We start from the raw sequence: 27,548 nt of genomic DNA, 5'->3' as shown, positions 1-27,548 counted from the left end.
GACGTACTTCGTTCAATTCCTACCACGAGATGGTTTTAACTAAAACTTTGATTCATTTACGAAACTCTTGCTGGCTATAAAAGGTTTGATGCCAACAGCATCCCGTATTCCCAAGCGGTCACCCTTCTAGGTACTAACGGGACCCGACGCAGCTTAACTTCTGGGAGCTGACGAGACCAGGTTTTTTCTGCGTGGTATGGCCGTTGACATTTTAATACGAGACTGAATTGAATACACTCACGGAATGATTTTCCAACATTGAAACCTACACAAGGACGATTGATTTCTATAATTAAGGATATTGGACTGGTAACCATCGTGTTCGTTGAGCCACCATTATTCTATGAGATAGAAATTCACATTCCTCGGTAAAGTCACTGATGGTTAAGAACCGCTCTAAACTTCCCTTGTTGGTGTTTAAAAAAATAGCTATCAGTGTGTATGATGTGAAATAACAAAATTTACCACTAGATGGCGTTTAATAGAGTGTCAAAATTCACCACGAGATGGTTTTAACTAAAACTTTGATTCATTTACGAAACTCTTGCTGGCTATAAAAGGTTTGATGCCAACAGCATCCCGTATTCCCAAGCGGTCACCCTTCTAGGTACTAACGGGACCCGACGCAGCTTAACTTCTGGGAGCTGACGAGACCAGGTTTTTTCTGCGTGGTATGGCCGTTGACGTTTTAATACGAGACTGAATTGAATACACTCACGGAATGATTTTCCAACATTGGAAACCTACACAAGGACGATTGATTTCTATAATTAAGGATATTGGACTGGTAACCATCGTGTTCGTTGAGCCACCATTATTCTATGAGATAGAAATTCACATTCCTCGGTAAAGTCACTGATGGTTAAGAACCGCTCTAAACTTCCCTTGTTGGTGTTTAAAAAAATAGCTATCAGTGTGTATGATGTGAAATAACAAAATTTACCACTAGATGGCGTTTAATAGAGTGTCAAAATTCACCACGAGATGGTTTTAACTAAAACTTTGATTCATTTACGAAACTCTTGCTGGCTATAAAAGGTTTGATGCCAACAGCATCCCGTATTCCCAAGCGGTCACCCTTCTAGGTACTAACGGGACCCGACGCAGCTTAACTTCTGGGAGCTGACGAGACCAGGTGTTTTCTGCGTGGTATGGCCGTTGACATTTTAATACGAGACTGAATTGAATACACTCACGGAATGATTTTCCAACATTGAAACCTACACAAGGACGATTGATTTCTATAATTAAGGATATTGGACTGGTAACCATCGTGTTCGTTGAGCCACCATTATTCTATGAGATAGAAATTCACATTCCTCGGTAAAGTCACTGATGGTTAAGAACCGCTCTAAACTTCCCTTGTTGGTGTTTAAAAAAATAGCTATCAGTGTGTATGATGTGAAATAACAAAATTTACCACTAGATGGCGTTTAATAGAGTGTCAAAATTCACCACGAGATGGTTTTAACTAAAACTTTGATTCATTTACGAAACTCTTGCTGGCTATAAAAGGTTTGATGCCAACAGCATCCCGTATTCCCAAGCGGTCACCCTTCTAGGTACTAACGGGACCCGACGCAGCTTAACTTCTGGGAGCTGACGAGACCAGGTTTTTTCTGCGTGGTATGGCCGTTGACGTTTTAATACGAGACTGAATTGAATACACTCACGGAATGATTTTCCAACATTGAAACCTACACAAGGACGATTGATTTCTATAATTAAGGATATTGGACTGGTAACCATCGTGTTCGTTGAGCCACCATTATTCTATGAGATAGAAATTCACATTCCTCGAGTAAAGTCACTGATGGTTAAGAACCGCTCTAAACTTCCCTTGTTGGTGTTTAAAAAAATAGCTATCAGTGTGTATGATGTGAAATAACAAAATTTACCACTAGATGGCGTTTAATAGAGTGTCAAAATTCACCACGAGATGGTTTTAACTAAAACTTTGATTCATTTACGAAACTCTTGCTGGCTATAAAAGGTTTGATGCCAACAGCATCCCGTATTCCCAAGCGGTCACCCTTCTAGGTACTAACGGGACCCGACGCAGCTTAACTTCTGGGAGCTGACGAGACCAGGTTTTTTCTGCGTGGTATGGCCGTTGACATTTTAATACGAGACTGAATTGAATACACTCACGGAATGATTTTCCAACATTGAAACCTACACAAGGACGATTGATTTCTATAATTAAGGATATTGGACTGGTAACCATCGTGTTCGTTGAGCCACCATTATTCTATGAGATAGAAATTCACATTCCTCGGTAAAGTCACTGATGGTTAAGAACCGCTCTAAACTTCCCTTGTTGGTGTTTAAAAAAATAGCTATCAGTGTGTATGATGTGAAATAACAAAATTTACCACTAGATGGCGTTTAATAGAGTGTCAAAATTCACCACGAGATGGTTTTAACTAAAACTTTGATTCATTTACGAAACTCTTGCTGGCTATAAAAGGTTTGATGCCAACAGCATCCCGTATTCCCAAGCGGTCACCCTTCTAGGTACTAACGGGACCCGACGCAGCTTAACTTCTGGGAGCTGACGAGACCAGGTTTTTTCTGCGTGGTATGGCCGTTGACATTTTAATACGAGACTGAATTGAATACACTCACGGAATGATTTTCCAACATTGAAACCTACACAAGGACGATTGATTTCTATAATTAAGGATATTGGACTGGTAACCATCGTGTTCGTTGAGCCACCATTATTCTATGAGATAGAAATTCACATTCCTCAGTAAAGTCACTGATGGTTAAGAACCGCTCTAAACTTCCCTTGTTGGTGTTTAAAAAAATAGCTATCAGTGTGTATGATGTGAAATAACAAAATTTACCACTAGATGGCGTTTAATAGAGTGTCAAAATTCACCACGAGATGGTTTTAACTAAAACTTTGATTCATTTACGAAACTCTTGCTGGCTATAAAAGGTTTGATGCCAACAGCATCCCGTATTCCCAAGCGGTCACCCTTCTAGGTACTAACGGGACCCGACGCAGCTTAACTTCTGGGAGCTGACGAGACCAGGTTTTTTCTGCGTGGTATGGCCGTTGACATTTTAATACGAGACTGAATTGAATACACTCACGGAATGATTTTCCAACATTGAAACCTACACAAGGACGATTGATTTCTATAATTAAGGATATTGGACTGGTAACCATCGTGTTCGTTGAGCCACCATTATTCTATGAGATAGAAATTCACATTCCTCGGTAAAGTCACTGATGGTTAAGAACCGCTCTAAACTTCCCTTGTTGGTGTTTAAAAAAATAGCTATCAGTGTGTATGATGTGAAATAACAAAATTTACCACTAGATGGCGTTTAATAGAGTGTCAAAATTCACCACGAGATGGTTTTAACTAAAACTTTGATTCATTTACGAAACTCTTGCTGGCTATAAAAGGTTTGATGCCAACAGCATCCCGTATTCCCAAGCGGTCACCCTTCTAGGTACTAACGGGACCCGACGCAGCTTAACTTCTGGGAGCTGACGAGACCAGGTTTTTTCTGCGTGGTATGGCCGTTGACGTTTTAATACGAGACTGAATTGAATACACTCACGGAATGATTTTCCAACATTGAAACCTACACAAGGACGATTGATTTCTATAATTAAGGATATTGGACTGGTAACCATCGTGTTCGTTGAGCCACCATTATTCTATGAGATAGAAATTCACATTCCTCGGTAAAGTCACTGATGGTTAAGAACCGCTCTAAACTTCCCTTGTTGGTGTTTAAAAAAATAGCTATCAGTGTGTACGATGTGAAATAACAAAATTTACCACTAGATGGCGTTTAATAGAGTGTCAAAATTCACCACGAGATGGTTTTAACTAAAACTTTGATTCATTTACGAAACTCTTGCTGGCTATAAAAGGTTTGATGCCAACAGCATCCCGTATTCCCAAGCGGTCACCCTTCTAGGTACTAACGGGACCCGACGCAGCTTAACTTCTGGGAGCTGACGAGACCAGGTTTTTTCTGCGTGGTATGGCCGTTGACATTTTAATACGAGACTGAATTGAATACACTCACGGAATGATTTTCCAACATTGAAACCTACACAAGGACGATTGATTTCTATAATTAAGGATATTGGACTGGTAACCATCGTGTTCGTTGAGCCACCATTATTCTATGAGATAGAAATTCACATTCCTCGGTAAAGTCACTGATGGTTAAGAACCGCTCTAAACTTCCCTTGTTGGGTTTAAAAATTGGTGTTAAAAATAGCTATCAGTGGTATGATGTGAAAATAAAACAAAATTTACCACTAGATGGCGTTTAATAGAGTGTCAAAATTCACCACGAGATGGTTTTAACTAAAACTTTGATTCATTTACGAAACTCTTGCTGGCTATAAAAGGTTTGATGCCAACAGCATCCCGTATTCCCAAGCGGTCACCCTTCTAGGTACTAACGGGACCCGACGCAGCTTAACTTCTGGGAGCTGACGAGACCAGGTTTTTTCTGCGTGGTATGGCCGTTGACATTTTAATACGAGACTGAATTGAATACACTCACGGAATGATTTTCCAACATTGAAACCTACACAAGGACGATTGATTTCTATAATTAAGGATATTGGACTGGTAACCATCGTGTTCGTTGAGCCACCATTATTCTATGAGATAGAAATTCACATTCCTCGGTAAAGTCACTGATGGTTAAGAACCGCTCTAAACTTCCCTTGTTGGTGTTTAAAAAAATAGCTATCAGTGTGTATGATGTGAAATAACAAAATTTACCACTAGATGGCGTTTAATAGAGTGTCAAAATTCACCACGAGATGGTTTTAACTAAAACTTTGATTCATTTACGAAACTCTTGCTGGCTATAAAAGGTTTGATGCCACAACCATCTTGCTAGGTACTAACGGGACCCGAGCAGCAAACACAGAACAGGTTTTTTCTGCGTGGTATGGCCGTTGACGTTTTAATACGAGACTGAATTGAATCCACTCACGGAATGATTTTCCAACATTGCCAAACGCTTCACAAGGACGATTGATTCTATAATTAAGGATATTGGACTGGTAACCATCGTGTTCGTTGAGCCACCATTATTCTATGAGATAGAAATTCACATTCCTCGGTAAAGTCACTGATGGTTAAGAACCCTTAAACTTCCCTTGTGTGTTTAAAAAAATAGCTATCAGTGTGTATGATGTGAAATAACAAAATTTACCACTAGATGGCGTTTAATAGAGTGTCAAAATTAAAACCACGAGATGGTTTTAACTAAAACTTTATTCATTTACGAAACTCTTGCTGGCTATAAAAGGTTTGATGCCAACCATCCCGTACCCAAGCGGTCACCCTTCTAGGTAGCTAACGGGACCCGGCGCAGCTTAACTTCTGGGAGCTGACGAGACCAGGTTTTTTCTGCGTGGTATGGCCGTTGACGTTTTAATACGAGACTGAATTGAATACACTCACGGAATGATTTTCCAACATTGAAACCTACACAAGGACGATTGATTTCTATAATTAAGGATATTGGACTGGTAACCATCGTGTTCGTTGAGCCACCATTATTCTATGAGATAGAAATTCACATTCCTCGGTAAAGTCACTGATGGTTAAGAACCGCTCTAAACTTCCCTTGTTGGTGTTTAAAAAAATAGCTATCAGTGTGTATGATGTGAAATAACAAAATTTACCACTAGATGGCGTTTAATAGAGTGTCAAAATTCACCACGAGATGGTTTTAACTAAAACTTTGATTCATTTACGAAACTCTTGCTGGCTATAAAAGGTTTGATGCCAACAGCATCCCGTATTCCCAAGCGGTCACCCTTCTAGGTACTAACGGGACCCGACGCAGCTTAACTTCTGGGAGCTGACGAGACCAGGTTTTTTCTGCGTGGTATGGCCGTTGACGTTTTAATACGAGACTGAATTGAATACACTCACGGAATGATTTTCCAACATTGAAACCTACACAAGGACGATTGATTTCTATAATTAAGGATATTGGACTGGTAACCATCGTGTTCGTTGAGCCACCATTATTCTATGAGATAGAAATTCACATTCCTCGGTAAAGTCACTGATGGTTAAGAACCGCTCTAAACTTCCCTTGTTGGTGTTTAAAAAAATAGCTATCAGTGTGTATGATGTGAAATAACAAAATTTACCACTAGATGGCGTTTAATAGAGTGTCAAAATTCACCACGAGATGGTTTTAACTAAAACTTTGATTCATTTACGAAACTCTTGCTGGCTATAAAAGGTTTGATGCCAACAGCATCCCGTATTCCCAAGCGGTCACCCTTCTTTTTTTTTTTTTTTGTAAAATTCTCTTTTATTTTCTGTTAATTTTCAATTTTCAAAAAACAAAACAAACAAAAGCAAACAAAAACAAACAAATAATTTCGCCCCTCGGATGCAGACGTTATTAGGGCAGAGAAAAGAAAATTTGGCAATGGGGGTCTTAGTGCTAAACAGAAACAAAAACAAGCAAATGCAAGGGATCATAGGTTGTGCTAAACAAAAATAAACAAAAGTAAACAATAGCAGATGACATAGGGGTAGGATATTACAATAAACAAAAATAAACAAAGATTTTACATATTTAGGTATTAAATAAAACACAAACAAACTAAATGAACAAAATGAAAGTAAAATATGGGAAAAGATAAAAGAGAATGGTGGATTTAACTATGGGGGTAAAGTGTTTTCCATAAGCTCTCTACTTCTTCTTGATTTGGGGTACGTTGATGGTTCCTTGCCTTCCAGTTGATGAAGATGTAGGCAGCCAGAAGAGTAAACGCTTGCCGGAGATTCCCTATTGGCCCAAAATGACCACGAATCAGATCTTCTTTTGATGTCTTGCAGCCCTTTTGACGCATGATTCCTTCCAACCAGCTCCAAACGGTGAGGCGTTCAGGACACTGGAACATCAGATGCTCATCGGTTTCCGGGGGTCTTGATGGCAGATTGGGCATTTTGCGTCCTTGTTGGGATCCAACCGATGGCATCTGGTCCTGGTAGGGAGAAGTCGCTGGTTGAACAGGAACATGGTCTCTCTGATGTTACTAGGAAGGGCTGCAATCGCCTTCCAGATTCGTGGCCAATCCAGATTAGGCCTCAGGATCTCCAGCTTTCCCATGGTCGTCACCTCCAGAACCCAATGGTTGTAAGTTTTCCGATGAACCATTGGATTCCCCTGCACCAGGATTGAAGATGCAAAGAGTTGCTTGATTTGATGCAGGGGTTCCTGAAGGTAATAGGGCCTCTTCATGACTGCTACGGGTACGGTGTTGTCCTTGTAGAGTGGCAATAAGGTTCGGAGAGGGAAGGACATCCAATACCGAAGTAGAGAGCTTTCTGGGCTGTTGGGGCCGGTCAGGACTTTATACATGGGGCACAGGAAAAGGGAACGGTAAAACAGGTGTGTGTTGACCATTCCCAGTCCCCCTTGTTTGACAGTACGGTATATTACAGTTTTTTTCGGCCTTTCTACTTTTCCCATCCATAGGAACTTCATGACAGCCTTTGAAACCTGGTCAGCTATATTTGCATTACAAGGTAATACCTGTGCAATATACACAGTTCCCGAGAGAGCCTTCGACTTGAGGAAAATCACCTTTTGGTAAATATTAAAACGTCGACAGGCATTCTCTCGCAGAATACCATTTAGAGAGCCGAATGCATCATTCCAGACCCTACCAGCTGTCTCGACTATGGAGTGAGAGAATTTAATTCCTAACAGGGACAATGTTGGTGCTGACACAAGCCACTCAAGAGGCCAAATTGATCTAGAGCTCCAAGTCCCGAGTCCCAGGGCTTTTGTTTTCTCCTTATTCATCCTTGCCTTTGTCCACTGACAGAACAAGTCAAGGACTTGTCCTGCCCTGGTAAAATCTTCGTCACATGAAACGAAAATGGTGACGTCATCAACAAAGGCTCTGACAGTGAGTTTTTCATTAAACAATGATATACCCTTGAGAGCTCGAGATAAACGCACAAGTAATGGCTCAATGTATAGAACGAAGAGATGGACAGATAGGGGGCATCCCTGGCGAATCGACTGAATATCATAAATCACCCCAGCCACCTCTGATCCGTTGAGGATTGACATTCCTGTTACAGAATACATAGTCTGTAACCAACGGACGAAAGTGGTGGGGTAACCCATAACATCCAGAATCCTCCAGAGGACTTCCCTGTTAACCAGGTCGTAGGCCTTTTCAAAGTCAACTCCAACAATGGCAGCGCCCATACCCCGAATCGAAGAGTTGGAAGAGTCATGACATCCCCGGTCATCAACGAATTGAATGACATCTCTATAAAGACTTAAATTATCAAAAATCAATCTACCAGGTACCCCACCTTTTTGATGAGGCCCTATGGTAGAAGATAGTGTCTGCCTCAATCGTCTCGCTAAGACAGATGCCATGACTTTGTAGTCACAATTCAAAAGAGAAAATTGGCCGAAAATTAGAAATTCCACAAAGTCCCGAAGACTTAGGAATTAGCCTGATCGCCGCTTGGCCCTGCGAAGACGTCAGAGATTCCCTTTCCAGGATATGATTAAACATATCCAAGAAGTGGGGTGCGATCACGTCCCAAAATTCTACGTAAAACTCGTAAGGAATGCCATCGGTGCCAGGGGACTTGTTTGACTTCATTGCTATTAGAGCAGCTCTAATCTCAAGAAGGGAAATTGGTGCTGTTAGGTTTGGGGTTGGCTTAAAGCAATCTCTTACTCCTTCAAGGAACTCAGACCCTGCCAGTATGTCAGGAGAAGGTTGAGTCTTAAAAATTTTTTAAAATGAGCAACAATTTCTGCTGAAATTTCCTCTTTGGTCGATAAGCAAGTGCCATTGGGGGCAATGATCTTATCAATGCAACATTTTCGATAATTATTCCTGGCACGATTTATGTGAAAAATACTTGCTTCCTCTACATCTGGCCCTTCGAAGCAGCGGGAACGAATCCCATACCCTTTGAGTGTGCTCTCCTCCCAAGACTTTGAGAATTTTCTCAACTGTTGAAAGGCAACCCAATCAAAGGTATCTGCTTCGGCCATTTCCTGTATGCAAGATTGATAGAAAAACTTAGTTTCTCTTATCAGCCTTGCTCTTTGCCTGGAATAATCCACCGAAATACGCTTGATACCCGTTTTCAGGACACTCTCCCACCAATTTGCTACATTACTTTCCCTAAGAGGATGATTAGCAGATTCCTGAATGAAATTGGTTACGTATTTCTGAAAACCTTCTTCTGACAATATTGAAGTATTTAGTTTCCACAATCCGGCAGGTGGTCTGCTACGATTTGGGAGATCAAGATTGCAAGTAAGTGTGGATTGTACCGACTGATGGTCACTAATCGATAAAGGCTGCAAACAAATATTTAAAAATTTATCCGCAAACGATCGACTAGCATAAATCCTATCAAGCCTAGAAGAACCGTCGTGGTAATGGAAAGTGTGGCCCGGATCACTATGATTTAGCTTTTTCCAGATGTCTACCAGATCAAGACCAGTAACCATCTCCTTCAAAGCATAGCTAACAACACTACTTGGGACAGGGAGGGATTGGATATTTGCCCTATCTTGGATGTCGTCAACACAATTAAAATCGCCCATCAACACGAAGGGCAGTCGAGTGGTAACCGAGTAGGCAGGAACGGTTTGACGAAGAAAATTGTTTCTCTCATTCTTTACCTGCTTACCTGACGGGGCATAGATATTAATAAACGTAAAACATTTTACGTCAATCGAGATAAGCCTTCCGTCAGGTTCAAGAAGCAGTCGAGAATACTCCAGACCATGTCTAATTAGAATGGCTGTTCCTTTTTTGTTAGGACCGACATTTGCTAGCAAGTGGTAACAGCTTTCAATAATTGGGCAAGAGTGAAAGGCTACCTCTTGAAGTCCTACGATATCTAAATTACCGTCCCTGCAAAAATTTAAAAGAATTTGACGTCGCTCGACTGATCGAATACCTCCAATGTTGATAGAAGCGATTTTTAATTGTGAAGTCATGTGTTAGGTTTTTTGAGTACGGGAATGCCTGAAGTGGGTTTCGAATTTTGGGGCGTCAGGGTAGGTTTAAATCGTTTACTTCGTGGTACCGTGGGAATTTTCAGGGGGTCCTTAGTTTTGTCTGGATCAGTGGTATCAATTTCCCCCGTGTCGGGTTCCATTGATTCCATGATAATTGTCACTGTTTCCTGGTCTTCTGTCTCTGTGTGAGGTGCTACTATTTTGGATTTCGTAATTGGTTTCAAAGGATTGTCTTTCGGAGGTACAGATGCGGGAGTGGTAGCAGTGTCACATTCCATGGTTTCAGTTTCCAAATTATTAGTACTTCCTGAGAGTGAATCTTGTGATTCACTCCCCAGAGGTACCTGGGAAACCATGGAATTTGCTACCACGGGAATTACTACGGGTGTCTGTTTAATAGTCTCTGTCTTTTTAGTCTTTTTGGCAACAGGTTTTTGGACAATGGTGGGTTCCTGGTTTCGTTTTAAAGTTGGGCAGTCGTAGCTAAAGTGTGTCTCTTCGTCGCAAAGTCTGCAAGTGGGCTTTTGTCCGTCATACTTTACCATGGCACGATAACTGCCAATGGTAATGTATGAGGGAATGTTTTTCGTCACCGTCATTCTTACAATCATCCAAGTTGCTAGGACAGGGTATAAAACTTCATCCTCTGCCACCCGATAGCGCTCCCACCGAGCTTCAATTACATTTCCAAATTCCTTAAGACGTGTCTGAACTACTCCCAAGTCTAAGTTCTGTGGAATCCCTGCAATTCGAACAAATTTCTCTTGGATATTGCTATCCTTTATCACTACACTAACTTCTTTCCCCTCCAATTCGGTCCTGACGATACCACTGTGTTGGGACAAAAAACTTGAGGTATATGCCTCTGACGTAAACGTAATTCTAGCGACCTGGTTTCTCGTATCTAGCACAGCAACTAGGCCTAAGAGATCCTGAGCATCAACCTTCAAACTACGCACAAAACCATGAACCGTACGCATACTCAATTTCGGGAATTGAACCCCAAAATCAATATCTACACTATTGAGCCACTTGGCAGCCATTGTCCCCTAGACAATGTAAACAAACTGCCAAAAAGGGGGAGGGGAAGGACCCCACACACGTAAACAAACACGACAAATAAAACAATTGGCAACAAAACACTACAAAAACAGCTAAACTATACAAAATAAACACTCAAAAACACGAATATAACAACAAAAAGTAATAAAAAATAACAAAAACTCACAAAATGATGGAAAAACGGGAGAACACAAAAAGACGTCTGCATCCGACGCAGCTTAACTTCTGGGAGCTGACGAGACCAGGTTTTTTCTGCGTGGTATGGCCGTTGACATTTTAAAACGAGACTGAATTGAATACACTCACGGAATGATTTTCCAAAAAATAAAAACTACACAAAGAAGATTTATTTTTTTAATTAAGGATATTGGACTGGTAACCATCGTGTTCGTTGAGCCACCATTATTCTATGAGATAGAAATTCACATTCCTCGGTAAAGTCACTGATGGTTAAGAACCGCTCTAAACTTCCCTTGTTGGTGTTTAAAAAAATAGCTATCAGTGTGTATGATGTGAAATAACAAAATTTACCACTAGATGGCGTTTAATAGAGTGTCAAAATTCACCACGAGATGGTTTTAACTAAAACTTTGATTCATTTACGAAACTCTTGCTGGCTATAAAAGGTTTGATGCCAACAGCATCCCGTATTCCCAAGCGGTCACCCTTCTAGGTACTAACGGGACCCGACGCAGCTTAACTTCTGGGAGCTGACGAGACCAGGTTTTTTCTGCGTGGTATGGCCGTTGACGTTTTAATACGAGACTGAATTGAATACACTCACGGAATGATTTTCCAACATTGAAACCTACACAAGGACGATTGATTTCTATAATTAAGGATATTGGACTGGTAACCATCGTGTTCGTTGAGCCACCATTATTCTATGAGATAGAAATTCACATTCCTCGGTAAAGTCACTGATGGTTAAGAACCGCTCTAAACTTCCCTTGTTGGTGTTTAAAAAAATAGCTATCAGTGTGTATGATGTGAAATAACAAAATTTACCACTAGATGGCGTTTAATAGAGTGTCAAAATTCACCACGAGATGGTTTTAACTAAAACTTTGATTCATTTACGAAACTCTTGCTGGCTATAAAAGGTTTGATGCCAACAGCATCCCGTATTCCCAAGCGGTCACCCTTCTAGGTACTAACGGGACCCGACGCAGCTTAACTTCTGGGAGCTGACGAGACCAGGTTTTTTCTGCGTGGTATGGCCGTTGACATTTTAAAACGAGACTAAATTGAATACACTCACGGAATGATTTTCCAACATTGAAACCTACACAAGGACGATTGATTTCTATAATTAAGGATATTGGACTGGTAACCATCGTGTTCGTTGAGCCACCATTATTCTATGAGATAGAAATTCACATTCCTCGGTAAAGTCACTGATGGTTAAGAACCGCTCTAAACTTCCCTTGTTGGTGTTTAAAAAAATAGCTATCAGTGTGTACGATGTGAAATAACAAAATTTACCACTAGATGGCGTTTAATAGAGTGTCAAAATTCACCACGAGATGGTTTTAACTAAAACTTTGATTCATTTACGAAACTCTTGCTGGCTATAAAAGGTTTGATGCCAACAGCATCCCGTTTTCCCAAGCGGTCATCCTTCTAGGTACTAACGGGACCCGACGCAGCTTAACTTCTGGGAGCTGACGAGACCAGGTTTTTTCTGCGTGGTATGGCCGTTGACGTTTTAATACGAGACTGAATTGAATACACTCACGGAATGATTTTCCAACATTGAAACCTACACAAGGACGATTGATTTCTATAATTAAGGATATTGGACTGGTAACCATCGTGTTCGTTGAGCCACCATTATTCTATGAGATAGAAATTCACATTCCTCGGTAAAGTCACTGATGGTTAAGAACCGCTCTAAACTTCCCTTGTTGGTGTTTAAAAAAATAGCTATCAGTGTGTATGATGTGAAATAACAAAATTTACCACTAGATGGCGTTTAATAGAGTGTCAAAATTCACCACGAGATGGTTTTAACTAAAACTTTGATTCATTTACGAAACTCTTGCTGGCTATAAAAGGTTTGATGCCAACAGCATCCCGTATTCCCAAGCGGTCACCCTTCTAGGTACTAACGGGACCCGACGCAGCTTAACTTCTGGGAGCTGACGAGACCAGGTTTTTTCTGCGTGGTATGGCCGTTGACATTTTAATACGAGACTGAATTGAATACACTCACGGAATGATTTTCCAACATTGAAACCTACACAAGGACGATTGATTTCTATAATTAAGGATATTGGACTGGTAACCATCGTGTTCGTTGAGCCACCATTATTCTATGAGATAGAAATTCACATTCCTCGGTAAAGTCACTGATGGTTAAGAACCGCTCTAAACTTCCCTTGTTGGTGTTTAAAAAAATAGCTATCAGTGTGTACGATGTGAAATAACAAAATTTACCACTAGATGGCGTTTAATAGAGTGTCAAAATTCACCACGAGATGGTTTTAACTAAAACTTTGATTCATTTACGAAACTCTTGCTGGCTATAAAAGGTTTGATGCCAACAGCATCCCGTTTTCCCAAGCGGTCACCCTTCTAGGTACTAACGGGACCCGACGCAGCTTAACTTCTGGGAGCTGACGAGACCAGGTTTTTTCTGCGTGGTATGGCCGTTGACGTTTTAATACGAGACTGAATTGAATACACTCACGGAATGATTTTCCAACATTGAAACCTACACAAGGACGATTGATTTCTATAATTAAGGATATTGGACTGGTAACCATCGTGTTCGTTGAGCCACCATTATTCTATGAGATAGAAATTCACATTCCTCGGTAAAGTCACTGATGGTTAAGAACCGCTCTAAACTTCCCTTGTTGGTGTTTAAAAAAATAGCTATCAGTGTGTATGATGTGAAATAACAAAATTTACCACTAGATGGCGTTTAATAGAGTGTCAAAATTCACCACGAGATGGTTTTAACTAAAACTTTTATTCATTTACGAAACTCTTGCTGGCTATAAAAGGTTTGATGCCAACAGCATCCCGTATTCCCAAGCGGTCACCCTTCTAGGTACTAACGGGACCCGACGCAGCTTAACTTCTGGGAGCTGACGAGACCAGGTTTTTTCTGCGTGGTATGGCCGTTGACGTTTTAATACGAGACTAAATTGAATACACTCACGGAATGATTTTCCAACATTGAAACCTACACAAGGACGATTGATTTCTATAATTAAGGATATTGGACTGGTAACCATCGTGTTCGTTGAGCCACCATTATTCTATGAGATAGAAATTCACATTCCTCGGTAAAGTCACTGATGGTTAAGAACCGCTCTAAACTTCCCTTGTTGGTGTTTAAAAAAATAGCTATCAGTGTGTATGATGTGAAATAACAAAATTTACCACTAGATGGCGTTTAATAGAGTGTCAAAATTCACCACGAGATGGTTTTAACTAAAACTTTGATTCATTTACGAAACTCTTGCTGGCTATAAAAGGTTTGATGCCAACAGCATCCCGTATTCCCAAGCGGTCACCCTTCTAGGTACTAACGGGACCCGACGCAGCTTAACTTCTGGGAGCTGACGAGACCAGGTTTTTTCTGCGTGGTATGGCCGTTGACGTTTTAATACGAGACTGAATTGAATACACTCACGGAATGATTTTCCAACATTGAAACCTACACAAGGACGATTGATTTCTATAATTAAGGATATTGGACTGGTAACCATCGTGTTCGTTGAGCCACCATTATTCTATGAGATAGAAATTCACATTCCTCGGTAAAGTCACTGATGGTTAAGAACCGCTCTAAACTTCCCTTGTTGGTGTTTAAAAAAATAGCTATCAGTGTGTATGATGTGAAATAACAAAATTTACCACTAGATGGCGTTTAATAGAGTGTCAAAATTCACCACGAGATGGTTTTAACTAAAACTTTGATTCATTTACGAAACTCTTGCTGGCTATAAAAGGTTTGATGCCAACAGCATCCCGTATTCCCAAGCGGTCAACCCTTCTAGGTACTAACGGGACCCGACGCAGCTTAACTTCTGGGAGCTGACGAGACCAGGTTTTTTCTGCGTGGTATGGCCGTTGACGTTTTAATACGAGACTGAATTGAATACACTCACGGAATGATTTTCCAACATTGAAACCTACACAAGGACGATTGATTTCTATAATTAAGGATATTGGACTGGTAACCATCGTGTTCGTTGAGCCACCATTATTCTATGAGATAGAAATTCACATTCCTCGGTAAAGTCACTGATGGTTAAGAACCGCTCTAAACTTCCCTTGTTGGTGTTTAAAAAAATAGCTATCAGTGTGTACGATGTGAAATAACAAAATTTACCACTAGATGGCGTTTAATAGAGTGTCAAAATTCACCACGAGATGGTTTTAACTAAAACTTTGATTCATTTACGAAACTCTTGCTGGCTATAAAAGGTTTGATGCCAACAGCATCCCGTTTTCCCAAGCGGTCACCCTTCTAGGTACTAACGGGACCCGACGCAGCTTAACTTCTGGGAGCTGACGAGACCAGGTTTTTTCTGCGTGGTATGGCCGTTGACGTTTTAATACGAGACTGAATTGAATACACTCACGGAATGATTTTCCAACATTGAAACCTACACAAGGACGATTGATTTCTATAATTAAGGATATTGGACTGGTAACCATCGTGTTCGTTGAGCCACCATTATTCTATGAGATAGAAATTCACATTCCTCGGTAAAGTCACTGATGGTTAAGAACCGCTCTAAACTTCCCTTGTTGGTGTTTAAAAAAATAGCTATCAGTGTGTATGATGTGAAATAACAAAATTTACCACTAGATGGCGTTTAATAGAGTGTCAAAATTCACCACGAGATGGTTTTAACTAAAACTTTGATTCATTTACGAAACTCTTGCTGGCTATAAAAGGTTTGATGCCAACAGCATCCCGTATTCCCAAGCGGTCACCCTTCTAGGTACTAACGGGACCCGACGCAGCTTAACTTCTGGGAGCTGACGAGACCAGGTTTTTTCTGCGTGGTATGGCCGTTGACGTTTTAATACGAGACTGAATTGAATACACTCACGGAATGATTTTCCAACATTGAAACCTACACAAGGACGATTGATTTCTATAATTAAGGATATTGGACTGGTAACCATCGTGTTCGTTGAGCCACCATTATTCTATGAGATAGAAATTCACATTCCTCGGTAAAGTCACTGATGGTTAAGAACCGCTCTAAACTTCCCTTGTTGGTGTTTAAAAAAATAGCTATCAGTGTGTATGATGTGAAATAACAAAATTTACCACTAGATGGCGTTTAATAGAGTGTCAAAATTCACCACGAGATGGTTTTAACTAAAACTTTGATTCATTTACGAAACTCTTGCTGGCTATAAAAGGTTTGATGCCAACAGCATCCCGTATTCCCAAGCGGTCATCCCTTCTAGGTACTAACGGGACCCGACGCAGCTTAACTTCTGGGAGCTGACGAGACCAGGTTTTTTCTGCGTGGTATGGCCGTTGACGTTTTAATACGAGACTGAATTGAATACACTCACGGAATGATTTTCCAACATTGAAACCTACACAAGGACGATTGATTTCTATAATTAAGGATATTGGACTGGTAACCATCGTGTTCGTTGAGCCACCATTATTCTATGAGATAGAAATTCACATTCCTCGGTAAAGTCACTGATGGTTAAGAACCGCTCTAAACTTCCCTTGTTGGTGTTTAAAAAAATAGCTATCAGTGTGTATGATGTGAAATAACAAAATTTACCACTAGATGGCGTTTAATAGAGTGTCAAAATTCACCACGAGATGGTTTTAACTAAAACTTTGATTCATTTACGAAACTCTTGCTGGCTATAAAGGGTTTGATGCCAACAGCATCCCGTATTCCCAAGCGGTCACCCTTCTAGGTACTAACGGGACCCGACGCAGCTTAACTTCTGGGAGCTGACGAGACCAGGTTTTTTCTGCGTGGTATGGCCGTTGACGTTTTAATACGAGACTGAATTGAATACACTCACGGAATGATTTTCCAACATTGAAACCTACACAAGGACGATTGATTTCTATAATTAAGGATATTGGACTGGTAACCATCGTGTTCGTTGAGCCACCATTATTCTATGAGATAGAAATTCACATTCCTCGGTAAAGTCACTGATGGTTAAGAACCGCTCTAAACTTCCCTTGTTGGTGTTTAAAAAAATAGCTATCAGTGTGTATGATGTGAAATAACAAAATTTACCACTAGATGGCGTTTAATAGAGTGTCAAAATTCACCACGAGATGGTTTTAACTAAAACTTTGATTCATTTACGAAACTCTTGCTGGCTATAAAAGGTTTGATGCCAACAGCATCCCGTATTCCCAAGCGGTCACCCTTCTAGGTACTAACGGGACCCGACGCAGCTTAACTTCTGGGAGCTGACGAGACCAGGTTTTTTCTGCGTGGTATGGCCGTTGACGTTTTAATACGAGACTGAATTGAATACACTCACGGAATGATTTTCCAACATTGAAACCTACACAAGGACGATTGATTTCTATAATTAAGGATATTGGACTGGTAACCATCGTGTTCGTTGAGCCACCATTATTCTATGAGATAGAAATTCACATTCCTCGGTAAAGTCACTGATGGTTAAGAACCGCTCTAAACTTCCCTTGTTGGTGTTTAAAAAAATAGCTATCAGTGTGTATGATGTGAAATAACAAAATTTACCACTAGATGGCGTTTAATAGAGTGTCAAAATTCACCACGAGATGGTTTTAACTAAAACTTTGATTCATTTACGAAACTCTTGCTGGCTATAAAAGGTTTGATGCCAACAGCATCCCGTATTCCCAAGCGGTCACCCTTCTAGGTACTAACGGGACCCGACGCAGCTTAACTTCTGGGAGCTGACGAGACCAGGTTTTTTCTGCGTGGTATGGCCGTTGACGTTTTAATACGAGACTGAATTGAATACACTCACGGAATGATTTTCCAACATTGAAACCTACACAAGGACGATTGATTTCTATAATTAAGGATATTGGACTGGTAACCATCGTGTTCGTTGAGCCACCATTATTCTATGAGATAGAAATTCACATTCCTCGGTAAAGTCACTGATGGTTAAGAACCGCTCTAAACTTCCCTTGTTGGTGTTTAAAAAAATAGCTATCAGTGTGTATGATGTGAAATAACAAAATTTACCACTAGATGGCGTTTAATAGAGTGTCAAAATTCACCACGAGATGGTTTTAACTAAAACTTTGATTCATTTACGAAACTCTTGCTGGCTATAAAAGGTTTGATGCCAACAGCATCCCGTATTCCCAAGCGGTCACCCTTCTAGGTACTAACGGGACCCGACGCAGCTTAACTTCTGGGAGCTGACGAGACCAGGTTTTTTCTGCGTGGTATGGCCGTTGACGTTTTAATACGAGACTGAATTGAATACACTCACGGAATGATTTTCCAACATTGAAACCTACACAAGGACGATTGATTTCTATAATTAAGGATATTGGACTGGTAACCATCGTGTTCGTTGAGCCACCATTATTCTATGAGATAGAAATTCACATTCCTCGGTAAAGTCACTGATGGTTAAGAACCGCTCTAAACTTCCCTTGTTGGTGTTTAAAAAAATAGCTATCAGTGTGTATGATGTGAAATAACAAAATTTACCACTAGATGGCGTTTAATAGAGTGTCAAAATTCACCACGAGATGGTTTTAACTAAAACTTTGATTCATTTACGAAACTCTTGCTGGCTATAAAAGGTTTGATGCCAACAGCATCCCGTATTCCCAAGCGGTCAACCCTTCTAGGTACTAACGGGACCCGACGCAGCTTAACTTCTGGGAGCTGACGAGACCAGGTTTTTTCTGCGTGGTATGGCCGTTGACGTTTTAAAACGAGACTGAATTGAATACACTCACGGAATGATTTTCCAACATTGAAACCTACACAAGGACGATTGATTTCTATAATTAAGGATATTGGACTGGTAACCATCGTGTTCGTTGAGCCACCATTATTCTATGAGATAGAAATTCACATTCCTCGGTAAAGTCACTGATGGTTAAGAACCGCTCTAAACTTCCCTTGTTGGTGTTTAAAAAAATAGCTATCAGTGTGTACGATGTGAAATAACAAAATTTACCACTAGATGGCGTTTAATAGAGTGTCAAAATTCACCACGAGATGGTTTTAACTAAAACTTTGATTCATTTACGAAACTCTTGCTGGCTATAAAAGGTTTGATGCCAACAGCATCCCGTTTTCCCAAGCGGTCACCCTTCTAGGTACTAACGGGACCCGACGCAGCTTAACTTCTGGGAGCTGACGAGACCAGGTTTTTTCTGCGTGGTATGGCCGTTGACGTTTTAATACGAGACTGAATTGAATACACTCACGGAATGATTTTCCAACATTGAAACCTACACAAGGACGATTGATTTCTATAATTAAGGATATTGGACTGGTAACCATCGTGTTCGTTGAGCCACCATTATTCTATGAGATAGAAATTCACATTCCTCGGTAAAGTCACTGATGGTTAAGAACCGCTCTAAACTTCCCTTGTTGGTGTTTAAAAAAATAGCTATCAGTGTGTATGATGTGAAATAACAAAATTTACCACTAGATGGCGTTTAATAGAGTGTCAAAATTCACCACGAGATGGTTTTAACTAAAACTTTGATTCATTTACGAAACTCTTGCTGGCTATAAAAGGTTTGATGCCAACAGCATCCCGTATTCCCAAGCGGTCACCCTTCTAGGTACTAACGGGACCCGACGCAGCTTAACTTCTGGGAGCTGACGAGACCAGGTTTTTTCTGCGTGGTATGGCCGTTGACGTTTTAATACGAGACTAGAATTGAATACACTCACGGAATGATTTTCCAACATTGAAACCTACACAAGGACGATTGATTTCTATAATTAAGGATATTGGACTGGTAACCATCGTGTTCGTTGAGCCACCATTATTCTATGAGATAGAAATTCACATTCCTCGGTAAAGTCACTGATGGTTAAGAACCGCTCTAAACTTCCCTTGTTGGTGTTTAAAAAAATAGCTATCAGTGTGTATGATGTGAAATAACAAAATTTACCACTAGATGGCGTTTAATAGAGTGTCAAAATTCACCACGAGATGGTTTTAACTAAAACTTTGATTCATTTACGAAACTCTTGCTGGCTATAAAAGGTTTGATGCCAACAGCATCCCGTATTCCCAAGCGGTCACCCTTCTAGGTACTAACGGGACCCGACGCAGCTTAACTTCTGGGAGCTGACGAGACCAGGTTTTTTCTGCGTGGTATGGCCGTTGACATTTTAATACGAGACTGAATTGAATACACTCACGGAATGATTTTCCAACATTGAAACCTACACAAGGACGATTGATTTCTATAATTAAGGATATTGGACTGGTAACCATCGTGTTCGTTGAGCCACCATTATTCTATGAGATAGAAATTCACATTCCTCGGTAAAGTCACTGATGGTTAAGAACCGCTCTAAACTTCCCTTGTTGGTGTTTAAAAAAATAGCTATCAGTGTGTACGATGTGAAATAACAAAATTTACCACTAGATGGCGTTTAATAGAGTGTCAAAATTCACCACGAGATGGTTTTAACTAAAACTTTGATTCATTTACGAAACTCTTGCTGGCTATAAAAGGTTTGATGCCAACAGCATCCCGTATTCCCAAGCGGTCACCCTTCTAGGTACTAACGGGACCCGACGCAGCTTAACTTCTGGGAGCTGACGAGACCAGGTTTTTTCTGCGTGGTATGGCCGTTGACGTTTTAATACGAGACTGAATTGAATACACTCACGGAATGATTTTCCAACATTGAAACCTACACAAGGACGATTGATTTCTATAATTAAGGATATTGGACTGGTAACCATCGTGTTCGTTGAGCCACCATTATTCTATGAGATAGAAATTCACATTCCTCGGTAAAGTCACTGATGGTTAAGAACCGCTCTAAACTTCCCTTGTTGGTGTTTAAAAAAATAGCTATCAGTGTGTATGATGTGAAATAACAAAATTTACCACTAGATGGCGTTTAATAGAGTGTCAAAATTCACCACGAGATGGTTTTAACTAAAACTTTGATTCATTTACGAAACTCTTGCTGGCTATAAAAGGTTTGATGCCAACAGCATCCCGTTTTCCCAAGCGGTCATCCTTCTAGGTACTAACGGGACCCGACGCAGCTTAACTTCTGGGAGCTGACGAGACCAGGTTTTTTCTGCGTGGTATGGCCGTTGACGTTTTAATACGAGACTGAATTGAATACACTCACGGAATGATTTTCCAACATTGAAACCTACACAAGGACGATTGATTTCTATAATTAAGGATATTGGACTGGTAACCATCGTGTTCGTTGAGCCACCATTATTCTATGAGATAGAAATTCACATTCCTCGGTAAAGTCACTGATGGTTAAGAACCGCTCTAAACTTCCCTTGTTGGTGTTTAAAAAAATAGCTATCAGTGTGTATGATGTGAAATAACAAAATTTACCACTAGATGGCGTTTAATAGAGTGTCAAAATTCACCACGAGATGGTTTTAACTAAAACTTTGATTCATTTACGAAACTCTTGCTGGCTATAAAAGGTTTGATGCCAACAGCATCCCGTATTCCCAAGCGGTCACCCTTCTAGGTACTAACGGGACCCGACGCAGCTTAACTTCTGGGAGCTGACGAGACCAGGTTTTTTCTGCGTGGTATGGCCGTTGACGTTTTAATACGAGACTGAATTGAATACACTCACGGAATGATTTTCCAACATTGAAACCTACACAAGGACGATTGATTTCTATAATTAAGGATATTGGACTGGTAACCATCGTGTTCGTTGAGCCACCATTATTCTATGAGATAGAAATTCACATTCCTCAGTAAAGTCACTGATGGTTAAGAACCGCTCTAAACTTCCCTTGTTGGTGTTTAAAAAAATAGCTATCAGTGTGTACGATGTGAAATAACAAAATTTACCACTAGATGGCGTTTAATAGAGTGTCAAAATTCACCACGAGATGGTTTTAACTAAAACTTTGATTCATTTACGAAACTCTTGCTGGCTATAAAAGGTTTGATGCCAACAGCATCCCGTTTTCCCAAGCGGTCATCCTTCTAGGTACTAACGGGACCCGACGCAGCTTAACTTCTGGGAGCTGACGAGACCAGGTTTTTTCTGCGTGGTATGGCCGTTGACGTTTTAATACGAGACTGAATTGAATACACTCACGGAATGATTTTCCAACATTGAAACCTACACAAGGACGATTGATTTCTATAATTAAGGATATTGGACTGGTAACCATCGTGTTCGTTGAGCCACCATTATTCTATGAGATAGAAATTCACATTCCTCGGTAAAGTCACTGATGGTTAAGAACCGCTCTAAACTTCCCTTGTTGGTGTTTAAAAAAATAGCTATCAGTGTGTATGATGTGAAATAACAAAATTTACCACTAGATGGCGTTTAATAGAGTGTCAAAATTCACCACGAGATGGTTTTAACTAAAACTTTGATTCATTTACGAAACTCTTGCTGGCTATAAAAGGTTTGATGCCAACAGCATCCCGTATTCCCAAGCGGTCACCCTTCTAGGTACTAACGGGACCCGACGCAGCTTAACTTCTGGGAGCTGACGAGACCAGGTTTTTTCTGCGTGGTATGGCCGTTGACATTTTAATACGAGACTGAATTGAATACACTCACGGAATGATTTTCCAACATTGAAACCTACACAAGGACGATTGATTTCTATAATTAAGGATATTGGACTGGTAACCATCGTGTTCGTTGAGCCACCATTATTCTATGAGATAGAAATTCACATTCCTCGGTAAAGTCACTGATGGTTAAGAACCGCTCTAAACTTCCCTTGTTGGTGTTTAAAAAAATAGCTATCAGTGTGTACGATGTGAAATAACAAAATTTACCACTAGATGGCGTTTAATAGAGTGTCAAAATTCACCACGAGATGGTTTTAACTAAAACTTTGATTCATTTACGAAACTCTTGCTGGCTATAAAAGGTTTGATGCCAACAGCATCCCGTTTTCCCAAGCGGTCATCCTTCTAGGTACTAACGGGACCCGACGCAGCTTAACTTCTGGGAGCTGACGAGACCAGGTTTTTTCTGCGTGGTATGGCCGTTGACGTTTTAATACGAGACTGAATTGAATACACTCACGGAATGATTTTCCAACATTGAAACCTACACAAGGACGATTGATTTCTATAATTAAGGATATTGGACTGGTAACCATCGTGTTCGTTGAGCCACCATTATTCTATGAGATAGAAATTCACATTCCTCGGTAAAGTCACTGATGGTTAAGAACCGCTCTAAACTTCCCTTGTTGGTGTTTAAAAAAATAGCTATCAGTGTGTACGATGTGAAATAACAAAATTTACCACTAGATGGCGTTTAATAGAGTGTCAAAATTCACCACGAGATGGTTTTAACTAAAACTTTGATTCATTTACGAAACTCTTGCTGGCTATAAAAGGTTTGATGCCAACAGCATCCCGTATTCCCAAGCGGTCACCCTTCTAGGTACTATTCTTCTTTTTTTTTTTGTAAAATTCTCTTTTATTTTCTTTTAATTTTCAATTTTCAAAAAAACAAAACAAACAAAAGCAAACAAAAACAAACAAATAATTTCGCCCCTCGGATGCAGACGTTATTAGGGCAGAGAAAAGAAAATTTGGCAATGGGGGTCTTAGTGCTAAACAGAAACAAAAACAAGCAAATGCAAGGGATCATAGGTTGTGCTAAACAAAAATAAACAAAAGTAAACAATAGCAGATGACATTGGGGTAGGATATTACAATAAACAAAAATAAACAAAGATTTTACATATTTAGGTATTAAATAAAACACAAACAAACTAAATGAACAAAATGAAAGTAAAATATGGGAAAAGATAAAAGAGAATGGTGGATTTAACTATGGGGGTAAAGTGTTTTCCATAAGCTCTCTACTTCTTCTTGATTTGGGGTACGTTGATGGTTCCTTGCCTTCCAGTTGATGAAGATGTAGGCAGCCAGAAGAGTAAACGCTTGCCGGAGATTCCCTATTGGCCCAAAATGACCACGAATCAGATCTTCTTTTGATGTCTTGCAGCCCTTTTGACGCATGATTCCTTCCAACCAGCTCCAAACGGTGAGGCGTTCAGGACACTGGAACATCAGATGCTCATCGGTTTCGGGGTCTTGATGGCAGATTGGGCATTTTGCGTCCTTGTTGGGATCCAACCGATGGCATCTGGTCCTGGTAGGGAGAAGTCGCTGGTTGAACAGGAACATGGTCTCTCTGATGTTACTAGGAAGGGCTGCAGTCGCCTTCCAGATTCGTGGCCAATCCAGATTAGGCCTCAGGATCTCCAGCTTTCCCATGGTCGTCACCTCCAGGACCCAATGGTTGTAAGTTTTCCGATGAACCATTGGATTCCCCTGCACCAGGATTGAAGATGCAAAGAGTTGCTTGATTTGATGCAGGGGTTCCTGAAGGTAATAGGGCCTCTTCATGACTGCTACAGGTACGGTGTTGTCCTTGTAGAGTGGCAATAAGGTTCGGAGAGGGAAGGACATCCAATACCGAAGTAGAGAGCTTTCTGGGCTGTTGGGGCCTGTCAGGACTTTATACATGGGGCACAGGAAAAGGGAACGGTAAAACAGGTGTGTGTTGACCATTCCCAGTCCCCCTTGTTTGACAGTACGGTATATTACAGTTTTTTTCGGCCTTTCTACTTTTCCCATCCATAGGAACTTCATGACAGCCTTTGAAACCTGGTCAGCTATATTTGCATTACAAGGTAATACCTGTGCAATATACACAGTTCCCGAGAGAGCCTTCGACTTGAGGAAAATCACCTTTTGGTAAATATTAAAACGTCGACAGGCATTCTCTCGCAGAATACCATTTAGAGAGCCGAATGCATCATTCCAGACCCTACCAGCTGTCTCGACTATGGAGTGAGAGAATTTAATTCCTAACAGGGACAATGTTGGTGCTGACACAAGCCACTCAAGAGGCCAAATTGATCTAGAGCTCCAAGTCCCGAGTCCCAGGGCTTTTGTTTTCTCCTTATTCATCCTTGCCTTTGTCCACTGACAGAACAAGTCAAGGACTTGTCCTGCCCTGGTAAAATCTTCGTCACATGAAACGAAAATGGTGACGTCATCAACAAAGGCTCTGACAGTGAGTTTTTCATTAAACAATGATATACCCTTGAGAGCTCGAGATAAACGCACAAGTAATGGCTCAATGTATAGAACGAAGAGATGGACAGATAGGGGGCATCCCTGGCGAATCGACTGAATATCATAAATCACCCCAGCCACCTCTGATCCGTTGAGGATTGACATTCCTGTTACAGAATACATAGTCTGTAACCAACGGACGAAAGTGGTGGGGTAACCCATAACATCCAGAATCCTCCAGAGGACTTCCCTGTTAACCAGGTCGTAGGCCTTTTCAAAGTCAACTCCAACAATGGCAGCGCCCATACCCCGAATCGAAGAGTTGGAAGAGTCATGACATCCCCGGTCATCAACGAATTGAATGACATCTCTATAAAGACTTAAATTATCAAAAATCAATCTACCAGGTACCCCACCTTTTTGATGAGGCCCTATGGTAGAAGATAGTGTCTGCCTCAATCGTCTCGCTAAGACAGATGCCATGACTTTGTAGTCACAATTCAAAAGAGAAATTGGCCGAAAATTAGAAATTCCACAAAGTCCCGAAGACTTAGGAATTAGCCTGATCGCCGCTTGGCCCTGCGAAGACGTCAGAGATTCCCTTTCCAGGATATGATTAAACATATCCAAGAAGTGGGGTGCGATCACGTCCCAAAATTCTACGTAAAACTCGTAAGGAATGCCATCGGTGCCAGGGGACTTGTTTGACTTCATTGCTATTAGAGCAGCTCTAATCTCAAGAAGGGAAATTGGTGCTGTTAGGTTTGGGGTTGGCTTAAAGCAATCTCTTACTCCTTCAAGGAACTCAGACCCTGCCAGTATGTCAGGAGAAGGTTGAGTCTTAAAAATTTTTGTAAAATGAGCAACAATTTCTGCTGAAATTTCCTCTTTGGTCGATAAGCAAGTGCCATTGGGGGCAATGATCTTATCAATGCAACATTTTCGATAATTATTCCTGGCACGATTTATGTGAAAAATACTTGCTTCCTCTACATCTGGCCCTTCGAAGCAGCGGGAACGAATCCCATACCCTTTGAGTGTGCTCTCCTCCCAAGACTTTGAGAATTTTCTCAACTGTTGAAAGGCAACCCAATCAAAGGTATCTGCTTCGGCCATTTCCTGTATGCAAGATTGATAGAAAAACTTAGTTTCTCTTATCAGCCTTGCTCTTTGCCTGGAATAATCCACCGAAATACGCTTGATACCCGGTTTTCAGGACACTCTCCCACCAATTTGCTACATTACTTTCCCTAAGAGGATGATTAGCAGATTCCTGAATGAAATTGGTTACGTATTTCTGAAAACCTTCTTCTGACAATATTGAAGTATTTAGTTTCCACAATCCGGCAGGTGGTCTGCTACGATTTGGGAGATCAAGATTGCAAGTAAGTGTGGATTGTACCGACTGATGGTCACTAATCGATAAAGGCTGCAAACAAATATTTAAAAATTTATCCGCAAACGATCGACTAGCATAAATCCTATCAAGCCTAGAAGAACCGTCGTGGTAATGGAAAGTGTGGCCCGGATCACTATGATTTAGCTTTTTCCAGATGTCTACCAGATCAAGACCAGTAACCATCTCCTTCAAAGCATAGCTAACAACACTACTTGGGACAGGGAGGGATTGGATATTTGCCCTATCTTGGATGTCGTCAACACAATTAAAATCGCCCATCAACACGAAGGGCAGTCGAGTGGTAACCGAGTAGGCAGGAACGGTTTGACGAAGAAAATTGTTTCTCTCATTCTTTACCTGCTTACCTGACGGGGCATAGATATTAATAAACGTAAAACATTTTACGTCAATGGAGATAAGCCTTCCGTCAGGTTCAAGAAGCAGTCGAGAATACTCCAGACCATGTCTAATTAGAATGGCTGTTCCTTTTTTGTTGGGACCGACATTTGCTAGCAAGTGGTAACAGCTTTCAATAATTGGGCAAGAGTGAAAGGCTACCTCTTGAAGTCCTACGATATCTAAATTACCGTCCCTGCAGAAATTTAAAAGAATTTGACGTCGCTCGACTGATCGAATACCTCCAATGTTGATAGAAGCGATTTTTAATTGTGAAGTCATGTGTTAGGTTTTTTGAGTACGGGAATGCCTGAAGTGGGTTTCGAATTTTGGGGCGTCAGGGTAGGTTTAAATCGTTTACTTCGTGGTACCGTGGGAATTTTCAGGGGGTCCTTAGTT

The 27,548-nt window shown here is 40.8% G+C and overlaps 29 non-coding genes and 7 pseudogenes across 29 annotated transcripts; all 36 read right to left on the bottom strand.

Moving 5' to 3' along the window:
• Positions 1 to 89: 89 nt before the first annotated feature.
• LOC123468826 lies at positions 90 to 208 on the bottom strand. Its single transcript, XR_006642403.1, has one exon. It is a non-coding gene; the product is annotated as a 5S ribosomal RNA (ribosomal RNA).
• Positions 209 to 566: 358 nt separating this feature from the next.
• Positions 567 to 685, bottom strand: LOC123468825. The gene has a single exon (XR_006642402.1). It is a non-coding gene; the product is annotated as a 5S ribosomal RNA (ribosomal RNA).
• A 359-nt stretch (positions 686 to 1,044) lies between these two features.
• LOC123468776 lies at positions 1,045 to 1,163 on the bottom strand. Its single transcript, XR_006642363.1, has one exon. It is a non-coding gene; the product is annotated as a 5S ribosomal RNA (ribosomal RNA).
• A 358-nt stretch (positions 1,164 to 1,521) lies between these two features.
• Positions 1,522 to 1,640, bottom strand: LOC123468824. The gene has a single exon (XR_006642401.1). It is a non-coding gene; the product is annotated as a 5S ribosomal RNA (ribosomal RNA).
• A 359-nt stretch (positions 1,641 to 1,999) lies between these two features.
• LOC123468823 lies at positions 2,000 to 2,118 on the bottom strand. Its single transcript, XR_006642400.1, has one exon. It is a non-coding gene; the product is annotated as a 5S ribosomal RNA (ribosomal RNA).
• Positions 2,119 to 2,476: 358 nt separating this feature from the next.
• Positions 2,477 to 2,595, bottom strand: LOC123468822. The gene has a single exon (XR_006642399.1). It is a non-coding gene; the product is annotated as a 5S ribosomal RNA (ribosomal RNA).
• Positions 2,596 to 2,953: 358 nt separating this feature from the next.
• On the bottom strand, positions 2,954 to 3,072 carry LOC123468821. Its single transcript, XR_006642398.1, has one exon. It is a non-coding gene; the product is annotated as a 5S ribosomal RNA (ribosomal RNA).
• Positions 3,073 to 3,430: 358 nt separating this feature from the next.
• Positions 3,431 to 3,549, bottom strand: LOC123468820. The gene has a single exon (XR_006642397.1). It is a non-coding gene; the product is annotated as a 5S ribosomal RNA (ribosomal RNA).
• A 358-nt stretch (positions 3,550 to 3,907) lies between these two features.
• On the bottom strand, positions 3,908 to 4,026 carry LOC123468818. Its single transcript, XR_006642395.1, has one exon. It is a non-coding gene; the product is annotated as a 5S ribosomal RNA (ribosomal RNA).
• A 370-nt stretch (positions 4,027 to 4,396) lies between these two features.
• LOC123468817 lies at positions 4,397 to 4,515 on the bottom strand. Its single transcript, XR_006642394.1, has one exon. It is a non-coding gene; the product is annotated as a 5S ribosomal RNA (ribosomal RNA).
• Positions 4,516 to 5,787: 1,272 nt separating this feature from the next.
• On the bottom strand, positions 5,788 to 5,906 carry LOC123468816. The gene has a single exon (XR_006642393.1). It is a non-coding gene; the product is annotated as a 5S ribosomal RNA (ribosomal RNA).
• Positions 5,907 to 11,735: 5,829 nt separating this feature from the next.
• On the bottom strand, positions 11,736 to 11,854 carry LOC123468815. The gene has a single exon (XR_006642392.1). It is a non-coding gene; the product is annotated as a 5S ribosomal RNA (ribosomal RNA).
• Positions 11,855 to 12,212: 358 nt separating this feature from the next.
• LOC123468814 lies at positions 12,213 to 12,331 on the bottom strand. The gene has a single exon (XR_006642391.1). It is a non-coding gene; the product is annotated as a 5S ribosomal RNA (ribosomal RNA).
• Positions 12,332 to 12,689: 358 nt separating this feature from the next.
• On the bottom strand, positions 12,690 to 12,808 carry LOC123468783 (annotated as a pseudogene).
• Positions 12,809 to 13,166: 358 nt separating this feature from the next.
• Positions 13,167 to 13,285, bottom strand: LOC123468813. Its single transcript, XR_006642390.1, has one exon. It is a non-coding gene; the product is annotated as a 5S ribosomal RNA (ribosomal RNA).
• A 358-nt stretch (positions 13,286 to 13,643) lies between these two features.
• On the bottom strand, positions 13,644 to 13,762 carry LOC123468831. Its single transcript, XR_006642408.1, has one exon. It is a non-coding gene; the product is annotated as a 5S ribosomal RNA (ribosomal RNA).
• Positions 13,763 to 14,120: 358 nt separating this feature from the next.
• Positions 14,121 to 14,239, bottom strand: LOC123468812. Its single transcript, XR_006642389.1, has one exon. It is a non-coding gene; the product is annotated as a 5S ribosomal RNA (ribosomal RNA).
• Positions 14,240 to 14,597: 358 nt separating this feature from the next.
• Positions 14,598 to 14,716, bottom strand: LOC123468811. The gene has a single exon (XR_006642388.1). It is a non-coding gene; the product is annotated as a 5S ribosomal RNA (ribosomal RNA).
• A 358-nt stretch (positions 14,717 to 15,074) lies between these two features.
• LOC123468786 lies at positions 15,075 to 15,194 on the bottom strand (annotated as a pseudogene).
• A 358-nt stretch (positions 15,195 to 15,552) lies between these two features.
• LOC123468829 lies at positions 15,553 to 15,671 on the bottom strand. Its single transcript, XR_006642406.1, has one exon. It is a non-coding gene; the product is annotated as a 5S ribosomal RNA (ribosomal RNA).
• A 358-nt stretch (positions 15,672 to 16,029) lies between these two features.
• On the bottom strand, positions 16,030 to 16,148 carry LOC123468810. The gene has a single exon (XR_006642387.1). It is a non-coding gene; the product is annotated as a 5S ribosomal RNA (ribosomal RNA).
• Positions 16,149 to 16,506: 358 nt separating this feature from the next.
• LOC123468787 lies at positions 16,507 to 16,626 on the bottom strand (annotated as a pseudogene).
• Positions 16,627 to 16,984: 358 nt separating this feature from the next.
• LOC123468809 lies at positions 16,985 to 17,103 on the bottom strand. Its single transcript, XR_006642386.1, has one exon. It is a non-coding gene; the product is annotated as a 5S ribosomal RNA (ribosomal RNA).
• A 358-nt stretch (positions 17,104 to 17,461) lies between these two features.
• LOC123468807 lies at positions 17,462 to 17,580 on the bottom strand. Its single transcript, XR_006642384.1, has one exon. It is a non-coding gene; the product is annotated as a 5S ribosomal RNA (ribosomal RNA).
• Positions 17,581 to 17,938: 358 nt separating this feature from the next.
• Positions 17,939 to 18,057, bottom strand: LOC123468806. The gene has a single exon (XR_006642383.1). It is a non-coding gene; the product is annotated as a 5S ribosomal RNA (ribosomal RNA).
• Positions 18,058 to 18,415: 358 nt separating this feature from the next.
• Positions 18,416 to 18,534, bottom strand: LOC123468805. The gene has a single exon (XR_006642382.1). It is a non-coding gene; the product is annotated as a 5S ribosomal RNA (ribosomal RNA).
• A 358-nt stretch (positions 18,535 to 18,892) lies between these two features.
• On the bottom strand, positions 18,893 to 19,012 carry LOC123468785 (annotated as a pseudogene).
• Positions 19,013 to 19,370: 358 nt separating this feature from the next.
• LOC123468828 lies at positions 19,371 to 19,489 on the bottom strand. The gene has a single exon (XR_006642405.1). It is a non-coding gene; the product is annotated as a 5S ribosomal RNA (ribosomal RNA).
• A 358-nt stretch (positions 19,490 to 19,847) lies between these two features.
• Positions 19,848 to 19,966, bottom strand: LOC123468804. The gene has a single exon (XR_006642381.1). It is a non-coding gene; the product is annotated as a 5S ribosomal RNA (ribosomal RNA).
• Positions 19,967 to 20,325: 359 nt separating this feature from the next.
• LOC123468803 lies at positions 20,326 to 20,444 on the bottom strand. The gene has a single exon (XR_006642380.1). It is a non-coding gene; the product is annotated as a 5S ribosomal RNA (ribosomal RNA).
• Positions 20,445 to 20,802: 358 nt separating this feature from the next.
• LOC123468802 lies at positions 20,803 to 20,921 on the bottom strand. The gene has a single exon (XR_006642379.1). It is a non-coding gene; the product is annotated as a 5S ribosomal RNA (ribosomal RNA).
• A 358-nt stretch (positions 20,922 to 21,279) lies between these two features.
• On the bottom strand, positions 21,280 to 21,398 carry LOC123468781 (annotated as a pseudogene).
• A 358-nt stretch (positions 21,399 to 21,756) lies between these two features.
• On the bottom strand, positions 21,757 to 21,875 carry LOC123468801. The gene has a single exon (XR_006642378.1). It is a non-coding gene; the product is annotated as a 5S ribosomal RNA (ribosomal RNA).
• Positions 21,876 to 22,233: 358 nt separating this feature from the next.
• Positions 22,234 to 22,352, bottom strand: LOC123468780 (annotated as a pseudogene).
• Positions 22,353 to 22,710: 358 nt separating this feature from the next.
• LOC123468800 lies at positions 22,711 to 22,829 on the bottom strand. The gene has a single exon (XR_006642377.1). It is a non-coding gene; the product is annotated as a 5S ribosomal RNA (ribosomal RNA).
• Positions 22,830 to 23,187: 358 nt separating this feature from the next.
• Positions 23,188 to 23,306, bottom strand: LOC123468779 (annotated as a pseudogene).
• Between the last annotated feature and the right edge of the window lie 4,242 nt (positions 23,307 to 27,548).

This window comes from Daphnia magna, unplaced genomic scaffold, assembly GCF_020631705.1.
Source record: "Daphnia magna isolate NIES unplaced genomic scaffold, ASM2063170v1.1 Dm_contigs433, whole genome shotgun sequence".
Taxonomy (NCBI): domain Eukaryota; kingdom Metazoa; phylum Arthropoda; class Branchiopoda; order Diplostraca; family Daphniidae; genus Daphnia; species Daphnia magna.
This window is presented reverse-complemented; position numbering and strand designations above follow the sequence as displayed.